This window comes from Melanerpes formicivorus, unplaced genomic scaffold, assembly GCF_026170545.1.
Source record: "Melanerpes formicivorus ecotype bairdi unplaced genomic scaffold, bMelFor1.0.p_v2 SCAF_196, whole genome shotgun sequence".
Classification (NCBI taxonomy): Eukaryota; Metazoa; Chordata; class Aves; order Piciformes; family Picidae; genus Melanerpes; species Melanerpes formicivorus.
In genome coordinates, this window is record NW_027142548.1 from 42,672 (window position 1) to 50,000 (window position 7,329).

Consider the following 7,329-nt stretch of genomic DNA (forward strand, 5'->3'; position numbering starts at 1 on the left):
CGTCCCGGGATGCCGGCTTCCGGCACGGGGTCCCGGCCGCGGCCGGACCGGCTCGAATCCCCGCGGTCCCGGCAGCAGCCGGAGCCGCTCGCCGTTCGGGCTCCCGGCACCCTACGGATCCGCCGACTCGTTCGCCGGCGGCGGGGGGAGGCAGTGGAGGGGGTGCGGGCAGAAGCGGCAGCGGAGGCGGAGGGGGGGGGGGGCTCGAAGACAGCCGGCAGCCGCTTCGGTGAACGTCACCCGGCCGGCGACCGGGGCCGTCCCGGGGCTGTCCGGGGATGCCGGCTTCCGGCACGGGGTCCCGGCCGCGGCCGGAGCGGCTCGAATCCCCGCGGTCCCGGCAGCAGCCGGAGCCGCTCGCCGTTCGGGCTCCCGGCACCCTACGGATCCGGCGACTCGTTCGCCGGCGGCGGGGGGAGGCAGTGGAGGGGGTGCGGGGAGAAGCGGCAGCGGAGGCGGAGGGGGGGGGGGGGCTCGAAGACAGCCGGCAGCCGCTTCGGTGAACGTCACCCGGGAGGCGACCGGGACCGGCCCGGGAAGCCATCGTCCGGCCCGGGATCCCGGCCGCGGCCGGACCGGCTCGAATCCCCGCGGCCCCGGCACGGGGGAGGCCCAAAGACTGGCGGCAGCCGCTTCGCTGAACGTCACCCGGCCGGCGACCGGGGCCGTCCCGGGGCCGTCCCGGGATGCCGGCTTCCGGCACGGGGTCCCGGCCGCGGCCGGAGCGGCTCGAAGCCCCGCGGTCCCGGCAGCAGCCGGAGCCGCTCGCCGTTCGGGCTCCCGGCACCCTACGGATCCGGCGACTCGTTCGCCGGCGGCGGGGGGAGGCAGTGGAGGGGGTGCGGGCAGAAGCGGCAGCGGAGGCGGAGGGGGGGGGGGGCTCGAAGACAGCCGGCAGCCGCTTCGGTGAATGTCACCCGGCCGGCGACCGGGGCCGTCCCGGGGCTGTCCGGGGATGCCGGCTTCCGGCACGGGGTCCCGGCCGCGGCCGGAGCGGCTCGAATCCCCGCGGTCCCGGCAGCAGCCGGAGCCGCTCGCCGTTCGGGCTCCCGGCACCCTACGGATCCGGCGACTCGTTCGCCGGCGGCGGGGGGAGGCAGTGGAGGGGGTGCGGGGAGAAGCGGCAGCGGAGGCGGAGGGGGGGGGGGGGCTCGAAGACAGCCGGCAGCCGCTTCGGTGAACGTCACCCGGGAGGCGACCGGGACCGGCCCGGGAAGCCATCGTCCGGCCCGGGATCCCGGCCGCGGCCGGACCGGCTCGAATCCCCGCGGCCCCGGCACGGGGGAGGCCCAAAGACTGGCGGCAGCCGCTTCGCTGAACGTCACCCGGCCGGCGACCGGGGCCGTCCCGGGGCCGTCCCGGGATGCCGGCTTCCGGCACGGGTTCCCGGCCGCGGCCGGAGCGGCTCGAAGCCCCGCGGTCCCGGCAGCAGCCGGAGCCGCTCGCCGTTCGGGCTCCCGGCACCCTACGGATCCGGCGACTCGTTCGCCGGCGGCGGGGGGAGGCAGTGGAGGGGGTGCGGGCAGAAGCGGCAGCGGAGGCGGAGGGGGGGGGGGGCTCGAAGACAGCCGGCAGCCGCTTCGGTGAACGTCACCCGGCCGGCGACCGGGGCCGTCCCGGGGCTGTCCGGGGATGCCGGCTTCCGGCACGGGGTCCCGGCCGCGGCCGGACCGGCTCGAATCCCCGCGGTCCCGGCAGCAGCCGGAGCCGCTCGCCGTTCGGGCTCCCGGCACCCTACGGATCCGGCGACTCGTTCGCGGGCGGCGGGGGGAGGCAGTGGAGGGGGTGCGGGCAGAAGCGGCCGCGGAGGCGGAGGTGGGGGGGGGGCTCGAAGACAGCCGTCAGCCGCTTCGGTGAACGTCACCCGGGAGGCGACCGGGACCGGCCCGGGAAGCCATCGTCCGGCCCCGGATCCCGGCCGCGGCCGGACCGGCTCGAAGCCCCGCGGCCCCGGCACGGGGGAGGCCCAAAGACTGGCGGCAGCCGCTTCGCTGAACGTCACCCGGCCGGCGACCGGGGCCGTCCCGGGGCCGTCCCGGGATGCCGGCTTCCGGCACGGGGTCCCGGCCGCGGCCGGAGCGGCTCGAATCCCCGCGGTCCCGGCAGCAGCCGGAGCCGCTCGCCGTTCGGGCTCCCGGCACCCTACGGATCCGGCGACTCGTTCGCCGGCGGCGGGGGGAGGCAGTGGAGGGGGTGCGGGCAGAAGCGGCAGCGGAGGCGGAGGGGGGGGGGCTCGAAGACAGCCGGCAGCCGCTTCGGTGAACGTCACCCGGCCGGCGACCGGGGCCGTCCCGGGGCTGTCCGGGGATGCCGGCTTCCGGCACGGGGTCCCGGCCGCGGCCGGAGCGGCTCGAATCCCCGCGGTCCCGGCAGCAGCCGGAGCCGCTCGCCGTTCGGGCTCCCGGCACCCTACAGATCCGGCGACTCGTTCGCCGGCGGCGGGGGGAGGCAGTGGAGGGGGTGCGGGGAGAAGCGGCAGCGGAGGCGGAGGGGGGGGGGGGCTCGAAGACAGCCGGCAGCCGCTTCGGTGAACGTCACCCGGGAGGCGACCGGGACCGGCCCGGGAAGCCATCGTCCGGCCCGGGATCCCGGCCGCGGCCGGACCGGCTCGAATCCCCGCGGCCCCGGCACGGGGGAGGCCCAAAGACTGGCGGCAGCCGCTTCGCTGAACGTCACCCGGCCGGCGACCGGGGCCGTCCCGGGGCCGTCCCGGGATGCCGGCTTCCGGCACGGGGGTCCCGGCCGCGGCCGGAGCGGCTCGAAGCCCCGCGGCCCCGGCAGCAGCCGGAGCCGCTCGCCGTTCTGGCTCCCGGCACCCTACGGATCCGGCGACTCGTTCGCCGGCGGCGGGGGGAGGCAGTGGAGGCGGTGCGGGGAGAAGCGGCAGCGGAGGCGGAGGGGGGGCGGGGGGGACGATAGTGGCGGGGGGCGGGGGGTGCTCGAAGGCAGCCGGCAGCCGGTTCGGTGAACATTCGCCGGGGCGGGGGGGCGACCTGTCCGTGCCCGGGGCAGCCCCGGGAAGCCGGCAGCCAGCACGGGGTCCCGGCAGCACCTGTTCCCTGCCCTGGGACTTGCCGTGCCCGGCGGCCGGTTGCCGGGTGGGGGGAGCGATGAGAGGCGGGGCGCAGCGGCCGGGGCAGCGCCGGGCCGCAGCGGGGGGCTGGGCGGGTGGGGTAGGCGTCGAGCGGCAAGCCCTCGGCTGCAGCGAATGTTCGGCGGTGCGGGGCGGGGGGGGACGGGACGACACGTTGGGGGCGCCGAGTCCGAGCCACCCCCGGCCCCAGGGGCGGCCGGAGGGGGAGGCCGGTGCCTGGCCCTGGGAGCTGCTGGGCGCCGGATGGCCGAGGGTGCGTCAGAAGCCGCCCGAGCGGTCGAGCAGGTCCTCCAGAAAGGCCTAGGGTGGCTTCGAGGGCCCCGGGAGCAGTCGAGGGAGGCCTCCAGGCAGGTCTGGAGTGGATGGGAGGCCTTCCAAAGCAGACAAGGGAGGCTGCCAGCGGGGCCTAGGCTGGCACTGCAGCCTGTAAATGGTTGGGGGGGGGGCCTCTGGTGCGGCCTGGAGTCTCTGGGTGGCGTCCAGAGAGGTGCAAAAGATCCTCTGGTGCGGCCTGTGGTGGCGGAGAAGCCTGCAGAGCGTGCGGGGGAGGCTTCTGGTGCGGCCTGGGGTGGGTCGGAAGCCTGCAGAGCGTGCGGGAGAGGCTTCTGGTGCGGCCTGGGGTGGCTGAGAAGCCTGCAGAGCGTGCGGGAGAGGCTTCTGGTGCGGCCTGGGGTGGCTGAGAAGCCTGCAGAGCGTGCGGGAGAGGCTTCTGCTGCGGCCTGGGGTGGCTGAGAAGCCTGCAGAGCGTGCGGGGAGAGGCTTCTGCTGCGGCCTGGGGTGGCTGAGAAGCCTGCAGAGCGTGCGGGAGAGGCTTCTGCTGCGGCCTGGGGTGGCTGAGAAGCCTGCAGAGCGTGCGGGGGAGGCTTCTGTTGGGGCCTGGGGTGGGTCAGAAGCCTACAGAGCGTGCGGGAGAGGCTTCTGGTGCGGCCTGGGGTGGGTCGGAAGCCTGCAGAGCGTGCGGGAGAGGCTTCTGGTGCGGCCTGGGGTGGCTGAGAAGCCTGCAGAGCGTGCGGGAGAGGCTTCTGCTGCGGCCTGGGGTGGCTGAGAAGCCTGCAGAGCGTGCGGGAGAGGCGTCTGGTGCGGCCTGGGGTGGCTGAGAAGCCTGCAGAGCGTGCGGGAGAGGCTTCTGTTGGGGCCTGGGGTGGGTCGGAAGCCTGCAGAGCGTGCGGGAGAGGCTTCTGTTGGGGCCTGGGGTGGCTGAGAAGCCTGCAGAGCGTGCGGGGGAGGCTTCTGCTGCGGCCTGGGGTGGCTGAGAAGCCTGCAGAGCGTGCGGGGGAGGCTTCTGCTGCGGCCTGGGGTGGCTGAGAAGCCTGCAGAGCGTGCGGGGGAGGCTTCTGGTGCGGCCTGGGGTGGCTGAGAAGCCTGCAGAGCGTGCGGGGGAGGCTTCTGGTGCGGCCTGGGGTGGGACGGAAGCCTGCAGAGCGTGCGGGAGAGGCTTCTGGTGCGGCCTGGGGTGGGTCGGAAGCCTGCAGAGCGTGCGGGAGAGGCTTCTGGTGCGGCCTGGGGTGGGTCGGAAGCCTGCAGAGCGTGCGGGAGAGGCTTCTGGTGCGGCCTGGGGTGGCTGAGAAGCCTGAAGAGCGTGCGGGAGAGGCTTCTGGTGCGGCCTGGGGTGGCTGAGAAGCCTGCAGAGCGTGCGGGAGAGGCTTCTGGTGCGGCCTGGGGTGGCTGAGAAGCCTGCAGAGCGGGCGGGGGGAGGCTTCTGTTGGGGCCTGGGGTGGGTCAGAAGCCTACAGAGCGTGCGGGGGAGGCTTCTGGTGCGGCCTGGGGTGGGTGGGAAGCCTGCAGAGCGTGCGGGGGAGGCTTCTGCTGCGGCCTGGGGTGGCTGAGAAGCCTGCAGAGCGTGCGGGGGAGGCTTCTGCTGCGGCCTGGGGTGGCTGAGAAGCCTGCAGAGCGTGCGGGGGAGGCTTCTGGTGCGGCCTGGGGTGGGACGGAAGCCTGCAGAGCGTGCGGGAGAGGCTTCTGTTGGGGCCTGGGGTGGCTGAGAAGCCTGCAGAGCGTGCGGGAGAGGCTTCTGCTGCGGCCTGGGGTGGCTGAGAAGCCTGCAGAGCGTGCGGGAGAGGCTTCTGCTGCGGCCTGGGGTGGCTGAGAAGCCTGCAGAGCGTGCGGGAGAGGCTTCTGGTGCGGCCTGGAGTGGCTGAGAAGCCTGCAGAGCGTGCGGGAGAGGCTTCTGCTGCGGCCTGGGGTGGCTGAGAAGCCTGCAGAGCGTGCGGGAGAGGCTTCTGCTGCGGCCTGGGGTGGCTGAGAAGCCTGCAGAGCGTGCGGGAGAGGCTTCTGCTGCGGCCTGGGGTGGCTGAGAAGCCTGCAGGGCGTGCGGGAGAGGCTTCTGCTGCGGCCTGGGGTGGGTGGGAAGCCTGCAGAGCGTGCGGGGGAGGCTTCTGGTGCGGCCTGGGGTGGCTGAGAAGCCTGCAGAGCGTGCGGGGGAGGCTTCTGGTGCGGCCTGGGGTGGCTGAGAAGCCTGAAGAGCGTGCGGGAGAGGCTTCTGGTGCGGCCTGGGGTGGCTGAGAAGCCTGCAGAGCGTGCGGGGGAGGCTTCTGGTGCGGCCTGGGGTGGCTGAGAAGCCTGAAGAGCGTGCGGGAGAGGCTTCTGGTGCGGCCTGGGGTGGCTGAGAAGCCTGCAGAGCGTGCGGGGGAGGCTTCTGGTGCGGCCTGGGGTGGCTGAGAAGCCTGCAGAGCGTGCGGGAGAGGCTTCTGGTGTGGCCTGGGGTGGCTGAGAAGCCTGCAGAGCGTGCGGGAGAGGCTTCTGCTGCGGCCTGGGGTGGCTGAGAAGCCTGCAGAGCGTGCGGGAGAGGCTTCTGCTGCGGCCTGGGGTGGGTCGGAAGCCTGCAGAGCGTGCGGGAGAGGCTTCTGCTGCGGCCTGGGGTGGGTCGGAAGCCTGCAGAGCTTGCGGGGGAGGCTTCTGGTGCGGCCTGGGGTGGGTCGGAAGCCTGCAGAGCATGCGGGGGAGGCTTCTGCTGCGGCCTGGGGTCTCTGGGTGGCCTCTAGAGAGGTGCAAAAGACCCTCTGGGTTGGGCTGGGGTGGCTCTTGGACCCCTGCCACACAGTGGAGAGAGGCCTCCGGCCCGCCACCTGTGTCCCTGTGTGCCTGAGTGCCTGTGTCCCTGTGTCCCTGTGTCCCTGTGTCCCTGAGTGCCTGAGTGCCTGTGTCCCTGAGTGCCTGAGTGCCTGAGTGCCTGTGTCCCTGTGTCCTTGTGTCCCTGTGTCCCTGTGTGCCTGAGTGCCTGTGTCCCTGTGTCCCTGTCTGTGTACCTGTGTGCGAGAGTGTCCGGCACGCCACCCAGCGGCGGCGGGCAAGCAGGTAGGCGGGTGGGCGGGCCGGCGAGGGCCAGTGTGAGTTTGGGGGGTGGGAGGGGAGGCGGCAGCTGGAAGCGTCAGAGGAGGGGGCGTGGCTCCGGCTGGCCCCGGGAGCAGGTTCCCGGGACCGGGACCGGCTGGACCCGGCGGGTGGTTGATCCCGGGGCGGGGGGCAGAGGCGGCGGGAAGCGGCAGCTGCGTGTGCGGCGGGGGGGGTGGAGGGCGAACCGCGGCGGGAAGCGGATGCTTCAGAGCAGGTTACGGGGGCGGGGACGGACGACACCACCTGTCCCCGCCCCGGGACGGGCTGGACCCGGCGCCCTGGACCCGGCGCCGTGTACCCGCCGCCGCCCCCCGCCGCCGCCCCCCTCCGCCACCCCGGGACCCCGACGTTTTTTGGCGCCCGCGCCTTTTTTTGCTCCCCGCCTGCCCGCGCTGCCCCGGGCCCTCCCCCGGGGCGGGGCGGGAGGGAGGGACGGACGGACGGGTAGCCGGGGATCTCCGAGCGCGCGCCACCAGACCGAGGCGGGGTCCCGGCGGCGGCGGCGGCGGCGGCGGCAGCAAGCGACGGCGGGGGGGGCAGGCTAGGGAGAGAGGGGGAGCGGCATGCGGTAGGGCTGGGGGGTTTGTTTCGGGGGGGAGGGGTGGGGGGGGGGTGGCAGCGGTCAGCGAGAGCGGGGAGAGGGGGAGCGGCATGCGGTAGGGCTGGGGTGTTTTTGGGGTGGGGGCGTTGGGGGGATTAGCGGGCGGGCGGGCAGCCGAGCCAAGCGGCAAGCCGGGGGGGCGGGCGAGGGCGGCTTTAGGGCCGGAGGAGCGGAGCGCAACCTCCCCCGTGCAGGCTCCAGCGTGGAGAGCAGCAAGTTTTTGGGGACGGGGGACGACGGACGGGAGGGGCAGCGGCGAGAGGCTAGCTGCGGCAAGGGGCACCGGCACGGCCGCCCTAAC